Genomic DNA, 22,023 nt, shown 5'->3' with positions numbered 1-22,023 from the left:
TGTGTGGGTATGCGTGTGCATGTGAGCGCGAGCGCTCCCGTCCAAATATAATAACGGTCTGGCGTCCCTGCGCCGCCGACCCACCGCCGACACCCACCCCGGTGGCAGCCACCCCTCGCAGCGGCGTAATATTCTCGAGTAGCGAAAGTATACGATACGTACCCGTATAATATAATATCGCGTTGATCAATATAACACACTGGTATTTGCATTACCGAGAACCATGTTAATACTACGACTGCATACGATAACCGCGGTCGCCCAAACACACACACACACACACAGTGAACATAAAATAACGTGTTGTTCGAGAGCGTTGCTTTTCGCGTAATATTATTATTACTTTATTTTGTAGCCGGCAAATTATAGTGATAGAGTGGAGCGTTTCTTCGCGATACGCCGCCGACTAAAACTTGGAGCAAATCAATCTCTTGCGTTCGGCGATGAATCAGTGGCGGTGTGTTACCGAAAGTGGGTTAGGAAATAATGTCGATTAATGTGGGGTGTGCCCTCTTCCGTACCAAGAATTGATCCGTATAAACAATGTTTTAATCGTCCCGCCCCTCCTCACGTTTATTCGGGGTCGACCCGGAGACGAGCCACTGCGGGGTCGAATCGTGTACAATAATTCACAAATCAATTACCTGTTTTTTTTTTTTTAAACCCCGTTCTACATTTTTATTGGAATTATTTTTATTGAGTTAATAAATAATAATACAGCATTTACGTAATCGGCATTAACACAGAACAATGTTACGAAAGTATGACTAATTATTTAACATCGATTTGGAATGTCTGTCGATATTGTCGATATCTGTTGATTATTGTCAAATTTTGGAGCACATTCGTTAAGAAGGTATTTACGATATGTGGGTTTTATTAAAAATACCATCTATGTTTTTAAATATTACAAAATTTTAAGAACATGAATGTGTTATACCTTTACATGTCACATTGATACCGTCTACTGTCCAGACATTAATCGTTCTATACATTATACAATGCAATGAAAATTAGTAACATCGTAATATTGATAAAATAGAAAATCTAATGTGGTCAGTTATAATTACGGTATGCCCCAATATTATTGTAACTATTATGTTTATAAATTACGAACAATACCATGATTATATATTTTTTTACACAATTTTCATTTTTTATAAGGTACCTACTACCTATATTATGAGTGTATATTATATTATATTAGATAAGACTCATGCATAAATATAATAATCATTAATATTAAAAATACTCTCTAAGTTAAGTAAACATATATGTAACAATAGTTAGAATCAACTATTAAGTAGTATTCAGTAAGATTTAGCAGATGTTGCGAAACAAAGTTTGGCTAAGCGATAATATATAAGTCATAGGATTTGACAAATGTGGAGTCAGTGGTAGTGGTCGTGTGACTCGATCGCCATTAGACAGACACTTGTATTCAGTAAAGGCACTTATTAAATCTTTTGTTCGTTTATCGTGTATGTCGAAGTAATCGGAGTAGATATGTTTGATATTAATAATTTTAATATTTATGCGTGGTACTACACAGTATTCCACAACATTCAAACAATTACATTTATTCACTCAATATGGCGTTTTAACGAATTTCCTGACATCGAATAGCGAATATAATTTAATACCGAACCGAGTCACCTGCAGTTGTGGTGTAGTAGTATAGGTAGCTATCGGTTCCACGAAATGAGAGAGACCCTATCGGATGACGGAGGGGAGAAAACATATGATATAGATAACGATTTCCCTCGAATTCACCGAATATTGCACACATATTTTTCATTTTAAAACGCAATTTTCTTGCCTCATCCGTATAAACTCACGCGAAACGCCAGGAAAATCTACATGATCATCCCTACTTATGTACGCCATGCCTCCTGGCACAAAATCATTCCGCCAACTCTATTATCTACTCGCGTTTGTAGTTCCTACCGTACGCGCCGAAACATAATCGTAGACCGATCCTGATTGCGCCTCGTATATACCTTATTTCTTCCAAATCACGCACGCCACGTTTATCTATGAATCCTTTTACGGTTAGTGTGTATAGGTACCATATGCGTCGTGACGAGCGTCCTTCTATAAATCCTTTTATAAAATGTACTCTCTCTGTAGAAACATTTTCCCGTCCCTACCGCGTCCGAGTATAATAATACTACGATACCTACGTTTCATCCCGTGGCATTCATCTTGTCCTCGAAACCGCCGTTACACCTTCTGCGGTTCATAACACGATTTCCGTGACGTGTGTGACGCTCAGGATCCTCGTAAAAGTAAAAATATAGACCGCAGGACACGAAAACGCAGGACTCGTTAGGGCGCCCTGCGTACAAAATATTTTATAAATTCAAAATTGTGTACGCCCTGTTCGAGTTCATTAATCGAACTTTCGCGAGTCGAATATTACGCGCGTATACAAACAGTTTGAAAACAGGATTAAAATATATTGACAAGACGAACAATAATAATAAAACAATGTGCATATACAATGTAGAGATTACGAGCGTTATCGCATAATACGGTTTGTGGTATACAGGGTGGACCGTGAAGCTTTCCAGTATTTCATCAACCCTTGTTTACATAAAATAAAATAAAATAAGCGTGCGGAATGCACCCCAGACACGCGTTGCGTCCGACATCACATTGTGATGGATACATTATTATGGGTCCACAGAACACGTTTAAATGCTTTAAATTCGATATTATTTATTTAATTATCGTGGGAAAAAATTATACATACTATTGCAGATTCAAACTGTTACTATGCAGAGTGTTGCGATGCAACTTTTTTTTATTTATTTATTTATTTATTTATTTATTTATTTATTGAAAAACGGGAAGTGCCAAATTACATAGAATATTATGAATAGTTAGTTTTAACAAGCAGTGCAATATTGTTTTAAACAAAATAGTATGTGCCCCATCAGAACGGAAACTATACAATCATCCAATGTTTGAAAATCATTATCTATAACATAATAATTATTATCGCATAGTCAGAATTGTAATTTCTTAGCGGAATGTAATTTAAAAGTTTACTGTCATGAACATCATATCATATCATATCATATCCCATGCTAAATCGTTTTTCATACACTGCCACGTGGTGATTCCAATATTTTTCTTCCATGTCTTGTATTAAATAATCATATGCAAGTTTATTACCTACATTAATCATTTCTAGTAAAATCGAATTATGGTAACATATTATAGTGGATATGAAGTGCGACGCTAATCTGATAATCACGCCCAATGGTATCGAATCTGAAAATATTTTTCAATTAGCATCACATCAGAGTAGGTAACACCAAGGTAATACATTTCAGGTGCTAGAACATGTGGTTTAGCATGAAGTTTGTAATCGACTATTCAAAACAATTTCTGTGATCCAATATAAACTAAATTAATATCTACTTAATTAAAACTTTGTAAAATGTAGAACATCAATTCGATGCTCACCGCAATGAGGGAAAATCCACAAAATAAATTATGGCAGTCAAATTGTTTAGTATGAAATTGTGCATGGAAAAGAATATAAGTTTTACATTTTGAATTTTTAAAAGGGCAAAAAAACACGAAGTACAATTTGTGTAATTTCGTTTCTAGAATACCTACCTAATACTGTGTTCACAAATAAAGTACATGCAATGCTCATATAACCCAATTCTCAGTTATAAAGTGATTGTATATATGTATTTAATTTGAAAAATAATATGCTCCAGAAATAAAACTAAGACAAATTATAATATATAAAAGTCATAAAACCAGAACAAAGTTTCAAATTAAAATTTTGTTGCAAATAAACGTTTCCAACCCATAGAATTACGGTATACAGAATATGTTTTTAATAAAAATAGTTGTCTTTTAAATATAATATTTGTATATATCTATTACTCAAAACCTGTGTTAATTGTTGTTCTTAATCAAATGTCAAACATTTTATAACGCATGTAATGCATTATTAAATATTTTCACTAAATAGTCATGAATGATATTTCAACAGTACATTGATTTGTTGCATAAGATAACATGTATTTGTATGTATTATAATCATTAGTGATTTAGTGACCTGACGGTTTGTTAGAAATAGTTCTAGTGAAACAAATGATCTGGTTCTTTGAAATTAATGATAAAGTCAAGCAGATCACGTCATGGTCATACGTTTTTGAAATTATTTAAATGTGTAATATTCTTTTTTTTTAAATTTAACCACATGTCCACCATACATTGATGTGTATATATATATATTAAATATATTTAAATATGGCATTGACAATTTGAGTTACCCCAAAAGTAAGGACGTTTTCCATTTCGATTTGCGGTCACTCATCAATAAGCTTGACCGCATAATTCGAACATTTTATGTCAACGACAAAGGTATCTTTGGTTATGCGTGACAAATACTTGAAAATAAACAGGAGTTGTGTCTATATACTAACGTTATTAGACATTTGTCTCCATGTTATATTTCCGTTTGGAAGAGGGAGGGGGGGGGGTAGTTCGTTGGTTTTAAAAAACGAATGATTGACGAGATGTTTAAACGTTTAAAAAAAAAGCTTGTTGCTTTGGATCTAAGTCTTTGTTGCCTATCGAAGTCACCATTCCTATTAACTCTCTTGGTGACATCTATTTGACTCACATAAAAAAAAATTACCAGGTACACAAAATTTCGTAATTTTCGAATAAATTTATCTATATTTCCCAATAGTAACATTATAGGTACCTAGCACTTGGACGATACTCAATATTTTATAATAGGATTTATTTTTCGTGTATTCGAATAAATACATAAATAAATACATGCATGATATGTATATTAAAATATATATATTCATATATTTTAGGGACTACAATATTATATTCATCAACCAATAATTCCTTCACATGTTCGTGTAAAACGTAATAATATACATTGCTTATACGATTCGCTGTAATCCACTTAAAATTGAAAAACCAACAAAATAATAAAAATATATATATGTATTTAAATAATTAAGAACCGAAACTATTTTGGCCACAAAATTATAAAACGAAAAGTTTAAGATTCGTGTTCGCATGTTCCATGACATTTTATTATATCAAGCGAATCGTACACAAAAAAACGGCAACAAAATAATATCCAAAAACTTCTTCAGAACAGCAGCCGATATAAATTTGTTACAAACTATATATTTTGTATTGTGCATATTATATGGATATAATATAACACACACATGCAAATAAATGGTATAATACTATAATGATGAAGTCAAGTCAAGTCAAGTCATCAGATTACATTATACGTACATGGTAATATATGGTTACCGCGAAGTAGGTACATGGTCTAACAATGTTATACTGGTTATTTTTACACTGCTATGGTTGTGGTTGCCTACCATAATCTCTCGTCGTTTTTGAAAGTTTTTATGGAGTTTCAATAAGGCCCCGAGTGACTATGCAACAATCACCTGCATCAGTACTCGAGGGTGACTAACCCACACCGGTCTCATCGTGTTTTTTACGTTAACCTTTGCACTGGAACTGGATATTTATCTAATTGTACAGAACACTGAAATATATGATGGATGAAAAATCAACATTTTATTATATTTTTATTTCCATTTACGTTCACGTCTCATAGCTGGTATTTGATTTCTCTGTCTCAGCGGCATGTCGCTTACATGATGCAATAACCATATTTTTCTCTGATCTGTAAGACAGTTATTTCAATAAAAATTTCAAAAGGTCTTTTACTATTAAAATTAATATATACTTTGAATATGTAATGTGACATTCCCACATTAGTTGTCCTCTGATCATGTATACAACATCAACATGGGTTTAATAAAAAATGGAATTTAAAGTAACTACCACTCTGTACTCGGTTTGGTGAATAAACATAAAAATTTTCAAACATCAAAAACGTCGACTGAAAATTATACATAAAACCTAGTATAACAAAATTCATTCCCGTTCGTTCCAATAATATAGAGAAAAAAATATTAATATACAAATAGGCCAGTTTGGTCATTTTGAATCGCTATCTGGGGTGCTGCTAAACCTATAAACATCAGAGCTCTTCATTTTGTATTCCACGACTATATCAAAACTGGTAACATACGCAACAAAATACGTGTCGACCATATGCTACAGAATGACTCAAAGTCAAAAACAGTTTCTGAATCTTCTCAACTAATCTACAATCGTTTCCACAAAAATGTCAATATACATAGCAAACCTCTTATTTCCCGTACACGTATGCCATCACTTACCCACAAAATCAAGACACATAGATCGAACTTAATTGGTGTAGATATCTATTGACCGCATAATTTAAGAGGTGGTGGAAAAGGGTGATTTCTTCTCCATGCTATCCATGTGATTTGAGTCATTGTAAGGATTTGTTCACAGGCTGCAAATGGTATTTTAAATGAAAACAAATACGTTTGAATCGTACCTGAATGAAGATGTGTATATACGCGCCATATTTGATAATATTATTCGATAGACAGAGTCATTGCACGTCCCGCCCATAGGTCGAGCTGAGAAACCAACTTAACTACCCGTGTACTGTTAAAGGCTTCGTGATATTATATACGCATGCGTCAATCTTATCAATCTGTTTTTTATGGATATTCTTACCTTATCGACTTGCATTTATTGTTGCCAGTAAATGATAACGATTTTAATTAATCATAATACATACATGATAAGAGACCACGAGCATATCACCGCGATCCTATAATAATGTTGGCTTAGCAGATTGTTCAAATTTCTCTATCCGTTTTTGTATAATATTATGGCATAAGCGTGCCGGGAAAATGTAATTACGTCTCTCGCCAAATCTCGCCACTCCTATTGAACTCATTGAGCGTTTAACGCAGTGAGTCCACAACGCTTCTGCCTCTGGACCTTTTAAATGTTTTCCAAAACGGGTATGGTGTCGTAATATAACTCTATTGTCCACCCCACGAACGGTGGACCCCATTTAAATCGAACAAATTTTCATCGCATACGACCTCGGCGATATATTTTATGGCATTACTTTTAGGTTTAAACTTTGGCCATACACGGCGCACCGACCTACTATAAATAAGGGCAGCGCCGGGCGTACGAAAAGCCTAAACTTCTGTCGTCGAGGCTCACCGTTTGGGGAGGGTGGCGCACGGCGAGAATCGAGTGTTACACGCATCGCTGTGTTCCGTCCAGCAGTCGTTCGAGTATGTGCGGTCGAAAAACTGAGGAAAACCGTGGAAAAAATAAGTAGGACGAAAACCGAATTTCGCGTCCCAATAAGCTGCGCAGTGACAACCGTACGCGATACGCGGAAAGTTTGAAAAATCAGTCCGATCCGTTATCTTGTCCAAAACTTTGGGTCCCTCGATAACGCTGTGTACATTATATTAGACTTGCGGTACACATATTATTATACTTTACTTTGTGCGAGCTGTATTGTCTCGTCGGCACGCATCGATCGCTGTCGCCGACCACTGACGTCGACAATAAACAACAACAATAACAACTCATCGTCGCCTCGTGTTCGCTCGTGATGTATTGTTGTATTGTTGTCCACGGAGTTATTATCGTCTCGTTCGAAACTCTTCCGTTCCTCGACGTCCCAATATCCTACTTACCAGGACTCGGAAAATGACATTCTATTTTTAATTTTTTTTTTTTTTTTTTTATTTCAAAGTGTCCCTCAACTAACTTATTTATAACATAATATTTCAACATTGTTTAACAGTTCAACAGTTGATAATGCTTAATTATTCACAAATTATTTAAAATTACATTCTAAACAATATGATATCCATGGGCGTAAAAACCCCGATTTATTGCGAAGACTCGAGCTCCCCTATAAAATGAGTTAAATAATCAATCATTGTAATTATTATTGGGCACGATGAGTCTTATTTGTGCTTAGACTAATAACTATAACTTTTAAATCGGGAGGATTTGTCAGAAATTTGGAGTGCCTCTATTTTGCGTCAATGGGTATTTTGTTTTGGAAAAAATACTATTTATACTTCTCAGGTTGTGTCTGCAGGAATCCTTAGACACGATACCTTCCCGTGAACAAAAGACTTAGGACTGATTTTTAAAAATCATCTTATCGATAAACGCCGGCTACTCTAATCGATGCCCAACGAATTGGGAGACCGGAAAGCGTATACATATTGACCATATATTTTTAAATAAAACTAGTTAGGAAATCTGGAACCAATGGACCATAACTGCATTTGTACGAGGTAAAAGTAGGTACGTGGTTACGATGTTTTCGTCCAAAAGCTTTCTAACCAAGGTACACAGCTTTTGTTGTAACATTGAAAACATCATCGTTGTTATTCCAGGGGGGCCGCATGACCGATGACAATAAATTATAATATATATCTTGAACACAAGCGACCGCGGTCGTCGAGCTTAAAAAGTTTAAATTAATTTCAGTATCGTATATATTATTATAATTAAATATATACGTAGTACTATATCTCGGAGAGTATACGCGACCGGAATTCACACGGAAGCACTAACCGAAACCGATGTTAAGCCCGTCGTGTTTCCGACTGCGAAATCCGACCAAATATACATATTATTATTATTATTATTATTATTATTATTGTTATAATAATATAAACGATGATAAACGCCACAAACAACAGCGCACAACTTAAACGCGTATTTATAAATATACTATTTTAACGAGTACATGCAGTAATATATATATGTATACATAATTTGTATTAACAAATTAACTAGCTCACAGTTGTTGTTGTTGTTGTTGCTCACGCGGCATCGGTCTTCAACTCCAAAACAATTTTGCGGAAAATAATTTTTTTGACAGCCATTATTCGCGGTCGTCGTCGTCGCGTCTATCGCTCGGAGTGTTTGCCGACCGTGTTCACGCAAACACAATAACGCGTCTACCACCGTATTGTCAAAACGTCTAAAGACCGCGACGTCTACCGCAGCACAGACATTTTCACTTGTCGTCTAGCCGATATTTATGTTCTATAAATGCGTCAGTTTGTTATTGCGTCGTATTATACCACACACCTACCGTTTTATACCAACGCGTTCCGACGATATTATAGTATTGTCGTGACAGAATTCTAGAGTATAGAGGGATAGGGGGTAACCTTTTTCCATTTAAAAATAATATAACGACATATTATTAAATGCATGCACACAACACAGTAATACCCTACATTCATCTAGGGGAAGCATATAAGGCCCCCATCCGGACAAAATCATATCAATATTTCAATATTTTTAAAATTATAACTATCGCAATTGTACAATATTATTTGATATACCGATCCATTGTAATGGGTTTGTTATATAGGTACCACCATACTGTCCTTCTTCTCTGCTCATTTATTGTAACAATAATATAAAATGCAACGCCATATTTTTTAGTTTTATTATTTTTACGAAGGCTTCAACTGTAAGATTATTAGTCGGTTCTTAATTATGTGTAACCTTCAACCTCTGGCTAGATCGATCTTGGAAGTCCCATATATAGGACGATGAGGATTCGTCACTAAAACCTGGGTGGTCACCCATCCGGGAGCTAGTGACACCGGCCAACGCTTGACTTTATAACATTTTAGTGACTGTGACCAACCACCGTGCCGCACCGGGCCCTGGAAGACTAAATAATATTGTGTCGTTTGAAAAATTAAAAATTGTTCATATTTATTAATAAATAAATTATCCTTTATTGAACATTGTCTTATTATATTCACATGCATTTATGGTAGTGTACGGTGCAGTATATAGGTAGGTGAGAGTTAATTTAAAACTGGAAATATTTTGATTAAAATTTTTTTGAATTTTTTAATAGCGATACTATCCATCATGTAATTAAAAGTGAAGTTAAATAACTCTCTGCTTTTAAACTGTTAATAAAAAAAACTCATAGGTACCATCGTTGTTACATAAAAAATCGAACGTAGGTACACCGTACACGTAACATTCTCGAATTCCACATTAGTATAGTAAATAAAAAATTTGTTTTAAATTATGCACACCACGGATATGAAAATTAATTTCAGAAAAAAAGAAAATCACTTTTATGTATTGGGTAATTCAACAAAAATCATCGAGTTTTTCTATTCAATAATGCAGTTGTTCAATATCTTAGTTTAAAATTTTTAAAATTTACTAAAAAGCCATATTTTAATTTTCACATTACTGAAGAGTGCTCTTGAGTGAAACTTCTGTTTTTTTTCTTCAAATGTGAAGCCAAACTTTTTTCTGTAAATTATTAATCATTGTAATATATTTGGTGTATAATTTGTATGGCAATTGTGATGTAACTAATTAAAAATTTGAAAGAGTTGTTTTTCAGTTAAAACATCGAATCCAATAATAATTATTTTGGTACTCTATATATTTTTTTTAACAGTTTCATATTATAAGTCACTAATATTTTTCAATCGCCCAAGAAGCTGTCTCTATTAAACCTGTCATCATGGGCATATTATACTTTGCTCACAAAGTTAAATAAATCAGAAAATAAATTCGGATTTGGATTCTGATATGACAACATTATCAGACAAATCATCCACTAAATAATTTACAGTAACATGGTGGAGAGGAGGGGGAGTTCTAGTTCAATAAACAGTTTCCTAAGTAGGTATAACAAAAATCTTAAGAATTTAAAAATATGGTATAAACACTGAATAGTATATAAAGAAATTCGAAAAAATATGATTTGGAATGAATGAACTATCGAAATTATCGAAGAAAAAAGGCTGAGAACTTATACAATACGCAGTGAGTTACCCTCTGTCTTTTCTCTTACAAGATAACACACCAAAGAAAATACGTTTTCAGCGCATCCCCACGGGACGTTGTAGAACCCATCTCGATAGCAGAGTGTTACTTGGGCATGTGCACAGTCAACGACGTGTTTTCTCGCTGGACAGATCACAAAGGGAGTCGCCATCGCGATCCTACGCGTTATAGATAGGTACACGTCAAATAGAAATAAACGTAAATATTCGTTAGATAACTGGACAACGGTAATAATTGATTTGGCGACAGGTGTCGGCTACGACGCAAAGCGGTTTTTGTTTTTTCGTCATGGCAAAACGTCATTATTGTCTCAGAAAGCAAACAGTGAAAATCATTAGGCCTCAAGCTCGCACACACCCGCATGCAAGGCGAGGGCTAATAAAACATACAACAAAATAAAGAAGCTCATCGGAAATGATTTCGGTGAGAGTTTATTTATTTTCAAACACAACGTCGCGTTGCCTGGACGCACTTGGACAGTTATCGTCAAAAACTTAAGCTCTTCAACAACACCGATGCACCAAACGTCATTATGCTCGACCGAATGTTTCACTCAGTCACGCGCACTCATCCTAATCTGACCAGCGACGTCACACGCGACTCGTACGATCACAACACTTGTAAAATGTTTTTAAAAACCTTTTTTTTTCTCCAGTGTTTGACCACGAACTGACAAGAAGCGGTCCCCCGGGTGAAGACTGTCAGCTTTTCCGGTCTCGGGCCATTGTGTTGCATTAGTTTGCCATCTGTAGTATTATATACTGCAATTCGTGATTGATAACAAGACCTACAAACATGGATACTGGTCCGTCATAGCCAACGGACCCTAAATGTGGTCTGTTTAGACGAATATTGTACTGTTCGTGGGGACGAGTGTTTAGTCCACCGGAAATATCTTTCGGCGAATAAGACGTATATTGCATAGACTGTAGAGGTTTATAGGTAAATTGATATGTACAAACCTCCAACTTACCAGTTATGTAGAAATGTACAGTGTTTCAGTTGGAATATAAAAATAAAATAAAATCGCATACATTCGATAAAATAACAATTCATCAAATAGACTAACTTTGAAAACGTGTAATTGTATTATATTTGTAATTTAGTTATGTAGCACATCCGAAAATTGACAAATTAAAAACACATGCTCGTCAAAGTCTATTGTCTGTATATAGATTATATCACTCGAGTAGGAACAAATAATTTCACTGCAAAAACGGTACCTATGATTATTATTATGATGTCTCTATCGGATTATTCATATTTTGGTTAACATTTATAACACTCCTAAAAATGAACAACGACCGACTCGCCGACTCGTCCAAATATAATAATATTGTACATATTTGACTTGTTACAGTATCATTTCGAGTTTTCTATCTTCGTTCAGGAGACATAAACTTGGGCAGCGATTCGTATTCGAAATCGTATCCAAAATAAGTTACCGAGAAAATAGAAATCATTGGAGCATGCGACACTTCGATACAAGTTATATCTCACACACAGGTTTCGACACCATATTTGATGTCAGTTTTATGCGAGTTGACAACAATTCTGTGTACATATAGGTTACGTTACGTAATATTTCAATTTCAATCGGCTTTTCATTATCATAGTTTAACAGATATATAATATTAGTGTCGAACAAGGTTCACTTTTAAAAATCATATAATGAGTATTGATTTATACTTTTTGTCTGATGTAGGTACTCGTATTATGTACCACAATTTTTGTTTAGATAAAACCCGAAATTTCTAACAAGTCGTAACCCGTTCAACGAACTTTAAATAACCGCGTTTATATATTATTATTATTTTTCATCGAGCGTGATTGAGTAAAAAAAAGTACACATCAATTTTTACGACCTTTTATCACGATTGAATATTTTTTAAAACCGATAATAAGTCAAATTATACCTTCGTACAGCTTATTTGAATTGCAAATCACCTTTTTTTTTATTATTATTATTATTTTGATTGTTAGTACACCTTATTATGCTATTTTACTCCTCTTTTTATTGTTTCGAAAACACACCTACTTATTCACACCTCTTTTTCGACCGAACAATACGAGCCCCAAAGCGGACCAAAGCTGCCACGACGGAGCGAACGTTAATTTATTCACACGTCAATTCGTCGGTCTTCTAACGCGAAGTTTATGTATATTTATTTTTTTATTTTTCCGTTTTCGTGTAAATAATTTCACTTGTTGATTAAACTTTTAAATTAATTTCAGAAACCGTATCGGCGCGGTTAACGTTAATTGAAAAAACGTCTAAAATATCGTACATAATACTCGCTGCAGCGTTGTCTGATTTAAAACACTAAGTAACACGGAGAACCGATAACGAGACGGGCCACGGCGTATCGAAATTTGTTATTAAAATAATATTATTACGATATTCGTGTTGTAGTGTTGAAAAACCGCACGGAAGACCAATATTTGTGTTGTTCGATCGTGTGCCGGCTGTATGTTTTGACTTTTTTTGCGCCGAATTCGAAATCGTAAATAGACGACTCTCCGTCGGAAACAACTGCGTATCGTGTAATAATAATACATCGCGGTTCTACCCGTTTTTCGTCTTACCGCGTTCACGCGCGGTATACCTACTTATTTTAGGTAAGTACTCGATCGGTATGAACATTATCGCGCAGACCTAAACGCCTACACGATATTAGGCGGAAAAGTACACAAACAACAATAATAATATTATGTGCAGCTTGGAGGTCGATATTACCGTCCGAAACTGTTCAGTTTTCCGCAGTGCAGAGCCCGAAAATAGAAACCACTGTATTTTAAAGACGTTTTATTAATTTCAAACGGTATTAATAAAATCTTTTGTGGCACGCTACCACAAATCGTCTGCAAAGTTTTCTCGAAACTTCGAAAACTCCTTGAGAGTGGAGTTTTTACGGCTACTAGTATGCCATGCCCAAGCACACCTACAAGGAAAGTTAAGAAAAATTAGATTTTAGGAATTTGAATAACCATTCACTGATGATAAAAACAGAAAAGGGGGTGAGAATATTCTCGATGAAACAACCTGCGTGTTCTGTCGCTATTCAGTGCAGTAGGTACATCACGAGGTCCAGATCGCCGAAAAGTACAGAAAGTCATCGATCCGTTGGCGACGACGACGACGACGACCATTTTTCTTCTGCCAACCGCAACGATATTCTCGAATTCCTGACATTATTTTCCCGGGTATATTTGTGCGGCAGACATTTATGCGCCTGCGCGTGCGTGTGTGAGTGAGTGTGTGTGCGAGTGTAATGCGCGGCTTAGGTACATATAATTTACGCGTATATAACAATATCGTTGTGCCACTCATTCAGCCAAGTCTGACAAACGTTCCGGGGCGGCGGCATGTTGTGCGGAGGGGTAAAACGCGTCTAACGGATTATATTCGTCCGACACACGAACGCGCAAACCCGCTGGCAGTAACATTTTGCAGATCCGCATCCACCGCCGCCGCAACCACTGATACGCACATAAATTAATTTACATTAATCTCTCTGCCTCTCATTCGTTCTCCTCCCCTCCCCCTCCCTCTCTCTCTCCCTCGCCCTCTCTCGCAGTCATAACTCGCTCACCTGTCCGTCCGTCCTTCTTTCCCCCCGCGGTCTGTGCGTGCTCGTGTGCGGACGAGCAATAAATGTACAGCTGCAGATGCGGTACTCGGGGTGCAAATATTTCGAATTCGTCCAAACGAGATTATGACAACAACATATACGGATCGTATCGCATAATAATAATAGTAGTAGTAATATGTAAAGGTGTGTACCGTACATTCAACGTTTTTGTCGCCCGTGTTCGTCGGCAACGCGAATACAGACGACGAAGACGGTCACGATTATGGTTTATTGGTCCGTCCATTTTGTTTTCCATATTCTTCGTCCCGCCGTCAGCGCTGATTTCAAGTGTACGTTCGTCGGATTTTGAGCCGAACGAGAAAAGAGTTAATATTATAGAAACGAAATGCGTACGGGTATTACCATTATTATTATTATTATTATTTTTAATCTCGCCGAGTGTATACAATAATATCAATAATGTGGGTGAAAGTGTGACGATACAAAGGCACGTCAAGGCGGAACAAGTGGACTGTTACCCATCCGAGGAGAGAATTAATAGGATTTCCTCCACCGCCGCCGTCGAGTTTGATTGAAAACGTGGGTAAGGCCGACGACGCGAATGGAACGAAAAACAAATTTTGAATTCGATAAACAAAAATACAAAACAAAACAATACAAAACAATTTTAAACTTTTCAATGAGTGTATAAAAATACATAATATATTGTGCATAACATATTACTTACACTCACCACCATTTTTTTTCTTTTAATAATCAATTTATTCAAATTCTAATGTCTGGATGTCTTAATATATTTAATGACCATTTTATTCAATCCTTGAGATTTTCCGTATGGAAAAGTACAAACTTCTGTTTTTAATTTTGATGCGGAAATATGTCCGGATTCATCATCCAAAAAATGTATCCCCACAGAACACACTTCATGTAGTATAAAAATATCAAACATTTTAAAATATAAGGTTTTTAAGTGTTAAAGCGTATTGGAATGATTGTGTTCGTAATATGAGCTAAGCAAAAAGAAACAAAGAGGTTTTATGTCTCACTGACGAATTATTTATTTTAGTAACAAAATATGACACTGGGTTTCACTATAATAGGGGTACGATAGTAAAAGTTCGGGCGACGGGGAGATGGAACCTACCGAACGGTGTTGACAGTCGGTGCAATGCCAGAATACTCCGACTATTGCATTATATTGACCGATATAAATACCGTCCGATAGGTTTCGGGTGTGGATGTCTCTGCCTGAAATGCGCAAGTCTGCCCGAGTGGGTCTTGCTACACGTCAGGTAAAAGACTGGTTGCTGGTCGACGGTCGTGCGGCCTTTTATACGCTGTTTATCGTCGATTATTTCAGCCGGTCTCGTGTCCTGTGACAGAAACCCGAAACCGCAAAAGTGCATTAGCCGATAAACGCATAAATAATAACTATATGATTAAGAAAAGGACTAGATAATAATAATTATAACGACAATATATGATATAGGTTGACGGGTATTAAATTATTACCCCGCTGTCGTCTACAAAACGCATAATATTACGCGAGTGCCAGACGACTTAACTCGGATGGACAGTGTTTTCCGGACGCTGTGCCGACGAATAGGTTATTAGCACCATAGTCGAGGCCAAGTGGAAACTCACTTTTCTCTTCACAAAATAACGACCTTATAATAATTTATTCAGCCTTTCGTTACGTTGTTGTTGGCTTTTTTTCTCGTCTTGTCGTCGTCGTCATAATAATAGTAATATGTTATAGGTTTAATATAATATAATAAAAATATGACCCACATAATAATTTACCATACCGTGTGCGTGCGAAATATTGTATTTTCCGCTCCGTTCACGTCGATAAAATCCATCATAATTCATAATACACGCACACACACGCACATATTATATTATACAAACAGCCATCACTTTCGTGATACCTATATAGTTACATTATAATAATTTACCGGTAGCCATGTTTTATTCTCCTTCAGAGCCGACACACGACACGACGAAGTATAACTGTAATCTACATGGATGATATTATTATATTATTATGGTATAGGTATTATTTACGATTAGACAGATCTATCCATTTACACGGGGAGCTGCGTTGAAATTTTACGTCACTAATTATGTATTTTTGAATTTTCACAAAGACATGGTGTTTTTAGTTTTTAATATTTTTATATCCTATCTTTTATTTAAAAATAAGTGTTGCTGCTGTTCATAACACGGTTTCTATATTTCATAATTTAAATTTCACAATGAATAGGGCATAGCAGAACATCTTTCAAAATATTTCTGAGAAATTATAGCATTTAAAATTTAGATGACCGGAGTACGGCGTGGACCACAAATTTAAGGAAATTCTAGGAATTCTTTCTTGTTAGATTAATCTTTTTAGGACTTCAATTTATTTTTTATTTTTTTATTATTATTGATTTTTGTTTCTCTGAAAGTAAACAAAGCGTTACTAGAAAATCGGTTTAAAAAAAAATGTTAGCAAATCCGAAAACATATCAATGTTAAAATAGCTCAAAAATTATCTTTGGAATATTGGATTACACAAAATATGCATGGACACACACTTGTGGCTCACGAGTAGTATGTCTTGTTCGTCATCCACTATAGTGGCGTATGTGTTTGACACACTAAGAAAAAAAAAATGATGAAAATAATAAAAAATGGTTACTACTCGATTAATAACACTCGATTTACCGCGCCTGATAAGCGGCGGCGGGTAATAAATCACGACGAGTCGTCCCATTGTATTATATTACAGTGTTTTGTGTAACGACGTAAATACTTATAAACACCACATAGTATTATGGTCTAAAACAAATATTATAATGATAATAATAATGAACGCTTGTGTACGAATAACAATATGATAATATCGACGAAACAGTATTACACGTGGTATCTTGCACCGTCGTCGTCGTCGTCCGATTTCAACCAAACGGCGGGATTATTTCCCTTCACTTATTATGTAGCACTTGTTGTGTATATTTTTATTGCTCTTAAAAGTATTTCAAGCTTGCTTTAAGCCCCGCCCGTTTGGACGGACATTCATATTTTATTTTCGTTTGTAACCCTGACAGTTTTTCTTGTGGTGATCGGCTACTGGTTGCAATTTTTTTTTTCGCAATGGTAGTCCAAATAATCTACATTTTCCCAACATAATATTATATCATTACAGTTTTCGGACCACCGGTTAAAAACACTAACCGGTTGCCGAGTGCCAAAACCAAGTGGGCGAATTATGCCGTCGTTCTTCGACGTACGATCAAGCGTATTGGCGATACGTTAGCGCCTATTGCACTCCAATAATTATTTTCACCCATTATAAGAGTGTAAAAAAACTCGTTTTCAGTGGTATAATTCGTTAATGAGACGAAAACGATAGTAATATAATAATGTAGATACTGAGATATTTTTGGTGAAGATATTATTAGAGATAATGTTTTCAACGTTTATTTTCATCTCGGCATTAGAGAGCGACTTCAATGCATACCATAAAACGAATCGCGTAATTTATTGACAACGAATGATTTATGTTCTTCTCCCGCTTCATTAACTCTTTTTTGTTGCACACTTTACTAATGTCGTCTTAAACGATTATCATATTTTTCAATACCACGTTATTTAATACTCTTTTAAACATGATATACAATGGCGATAAATTTCGTTTAAAACATTCTTCATTAGACATAAAATGTATACTAATATTTTGAGAAGTTACATAATATTATCATTGACATTTTTTAGTATACCTACTGTAGTAGAACTTCAATCAATCGGTTAGTCCTTTTGAATACTTATAAAAAATAAATAAGTGTACTGTTGCAACATGAATTATGCATTTTAATAATTAATATTTATGTTTTATCAAAACTTCTGTGCAATTTTAAAAGTTTATTTTTATTTTTTATTGACTATATGCACTATAATCAAAGTAGGTATAGTAGATACAATTTTAAAGCACATTTAAAATACGATATAATATTTATAATATTAATGAATTAAACTCAATAATCATATTTCATGGTCATTGTCATTTATTTTTCGGTTCCATAATGTAAGACGAATAATAATAATGTAATACAAAAATAAATTATATAATTATATTTTAATTATTAAATGATGTTACGGAGTTATGGATGGCAATTCAGCTACACCACCAAAGCACGAAGGTACACAGTAACAGTATTTTATTATTTTATTTATAAAACTATAAATTTCATTTATATAAAATTCAGTTTTTAAAATGAATTATGTATAATAATCCTCAAGGTTAACATCATTAAATCGCGTAGCTTTGGCGACGAAACCGAACTTCCCAAAAACTACACTCTGAGATAACTGATGTCTAGACACTCGACATTTGCATTTCTCAACACACTTTTAAATAAAAAAAAAAAACACTAGACAATGTGCAATTCGTTTGTACTTTTTCCACTAGAGCTTTTTTCACTTCAATAGACTTTTGGTGTAAATGAACATAAAAATGCGATATACCTAAATTTGGGTTCACTGAAATAATAATTACGAAAATAGTAAAATTAAATTATTAATATATTAAACAAAAATAAAATGTAATTAATTTGATTCTCTTGAATTTGGTAGGTACATATTATATACATGCTCCAATTATATAATGTATTCATTCCATTACCACTTCAATTAAAAATAATTTATGAAAGCTAACAAATTCAAGTCAAATTGTCGGGCAGTAACAAAACAAATTAATATAGTTTTAATTAATTTCTATAATATATTAATCAGGGTTATCAAACTCACGGAAATCGGGATAATTAGTTTTTTTTCAATTAGAAACCCGTAATTAAAAATTGAGATACTCTAATAATTATTGTGTCTCTATTTAACATGGTATATCCGAATTCGGATAAAATACATTATTATGATATAATAAACCTAGAAAGTACAGAGACGCAGCTATAAAGAAATATTATCCAAGATGGATTTCGTTGAAGTCGAGTGTGTCATAAATTATACCTTTTCTAGAATATATTTTTTATAATTTTCTGGGAGATCATTGAAAAATCACCTACGTGGAGTACCAGCTTTGCTCAATATCTAATATATTAGCATATTATATGGCTACATATTATAATAAATTTTGTAGTGGGTGCCTCTATACGCTGCAAGTACACAATAAAAAAATAAAACACTCCGCTGTGTACCAAACCGTGTTTGGGAGTAAATCTCTAAATCCAGAAACCGTAGGCTGGACGTTTTTTGGAGAACTTAAAAACCTACTCTTGTCTAACCCAAACTATTCTATTTAACCAGCCGTATTATATTTTTCATATTTCATTAAACAGTAAGTTGCGACGAGACGTTGTTAGCCAAAAGTCGATATAATAATTAGCAACCGTGTGAACGATCGACAAAGACCTAAGAGACAATAAAAACTCGTATATTACAATGGGCGTACGGTTTTTTATCACGACGTTTTAAACGCCTTGTTCGTGCCCCCACGAAATAATTTATTTTTCAAACACTCATTACCACTCCGTTTTTACACTCAATTAACACCGATTTTCTGCATCAGGTTTTTAACCGGCACATCTGCAGTCGTACACGCCACGGGAATCGGTTTAATGGTTTGCGAGGGTCCAAAATAAGCTGGCTTATTCATTATAAATATTTTTTTTAAATCCAAAAATATTTTCACGACTACCAAACAATACAATATATATACAATATTATATTATGTGTTGGGCCCGGTAATACCCGAAATTATACGAATGCGTATTTCTCAGACGGAAGTCCGTGTTTTTCATGAAATCCTCTCAGTGAATTAATATATGACGCTGCAGTGCACAAAAGGTTAAAAAAATCCCGACAGTGTTGCAGCAATATTCGCGTGGAATTTGTGCTACACGGAAGCGGCAATTTCAACATGTTTGTAGGTTTTTTTTTTTTGTTTTTAATTATTAACGAAACAAAAAACAAAATTGTTGTGTCTATTTGTTAATTTTTTATTACTGAAATGTACAGGATGGTTATTATGTGTATAAAAATTACTAGTATAATAGTTACTCGTTTGAAATTCGATTGTTTTAGTTCAATTACTCAAAGAAATCGTCTGCTCTGGAATATGAAATTTAAACGAATCAAAAATAATATTCATCCGTCGTTAAAATAATTACTTTGTACATTACAAAATTGTTGTGAAGACGCTTGACACCATAAATTCCACTATCCATACATCAGTGTACAGTTTGTATTTTTTAAATGCAACTTTTTTTCATTATAAAAACTTTAGTCCAAATTATCTGATGGAGAAATTCTCCAACATTAAAACCGGAAGTATATTATATGCATTATACATTGTGTGCCATACGGATCACTCTTAGCGGTACCTTAATTTCGATGGAGTACCTACAGCAAAAGTGATGTGTTTTGTTGGAAAATGTGAAAGTAATGATAAATCATCATCATTACAAAAGAGATTCTTAGCGTTTGTTGACATCTCTTCAACATTTTTCATTGGTCGTTGTTCGTTTTTTTCTTCTAATGTTTAGATAAACGATTAAGAAAATAACTTCCTAAAACTATACCATCCAGATAATTATTTCCCATCCAATAAAGAGGTACTCGAAACTTTTAGACCAGCTTTTCTCAAACAAGTGATCACGGACAAAGAAAAAATAGCCAACAAGTAACAATCTGAGTAGTATAATATCAATTGAAATCCAAAAGAAAAAATATTATATAATTACTCGGAGGATATTTCAGTGGACCTTGATCTTATCGTCCCGGGACAGAAGATTTATATTTTAGTATAATTTGTTTCATCGAGCGCACGTACCAAAATATATTATTACGATGGTAAATCTTAAGTGCATATCTCGTGGTAAATCTGATGGACTATATTATTATTATCTTAAATAACAGCAAGATTAATGATTATACAAAACAATTTATGTATATTAAGATCTCGCGAATGTACTACTTGTAAAATACGCATTGTTAACTTTAAATAAATGATCGAGACAACTCTGCAAAACGGTGGTTTTAAGTCTAGGAAATAAAAACCATATTTTAACGTAATTACTTCCAATCAAAAGATAATAATTGCATCTTTGCTTCCTAACGAACCGCACCGCTTTGACAATTAATACACGACTGCTCATCGGTTAAACAGCTGTTCACACACTAATCGTGAAACGGTACTTACTATGAAGTAGAATAGCCGTTTACCAAGAATATAAATACATCTGTTTTATATATATATAATTAGTGCTTTATTTCTATTCAAACTTTTATATTTACAATATTCGGGGATGGAAAATGTTGTTTTCCCGTTAATCTCTTATATAATATGAAAGGAGTTTTTTTGTTATCATACAATATTAGGGACGGAACAGATAATTGTATTAGGCCCGCTCAATTAAGTGGCGTCTAATCACAATCTCTGTTCGGGTCGAGCGAGGCCTAGGCAGGCGCGCTTGGGGGGACTTTCTTTTAATCAGTATTGTCCTGAAACGGACAATTTATTACCCAATGTCTTCCAGTTGGTTATCCAATTGGTAAGTTCTTGCCCCTGGTTGATTACTCTTCTCTGCGTCCTGTAAGGTCCCTGTTGCTAGTCGATCCGCCTGATCAAAATATC

General features: G+C 34.5%; 1 long non-coding RNA gene across 1 annotated transcript in view; it reads right to left on the bottom strand.

Annotated features, from left to right (window-relative positions):
• Positions 1–2,279: 2,279 nt before the first annotated feature.
• LOC111035813 overlaps positions 2,280–22,023 on the bottom strand; it is a 186,432-nt gene continuing 166,688 nt past the window's right edge. The window contains exon 3 of the long non-coding RNA XR_002604682.1: positions 2,280–2,338. This is a non-coding gene — a long non-coding RNA (uncharacterized LOC111035813). The remainder of the gene's footprint in view (positions 2,339–22,023) is intronic.

This window comes from Myzus persicae, unplaced genomic scaffold (genome assembly GCF_001856785.1).
Source record: "Myzus persicae strain clone G006 unplaced genomic scaffold, MPER_G0061.0, whole genome shotgun sequence".
Lineage (NCBI taxonomy): Eukaryota > Metazoa > Arthropoda > Insecta > Hemiptera > Aphididae > Myzus > Myzus persicae.
This window is presented reverse-complemented; position numbering and strand designations above follow the sequence as displayed.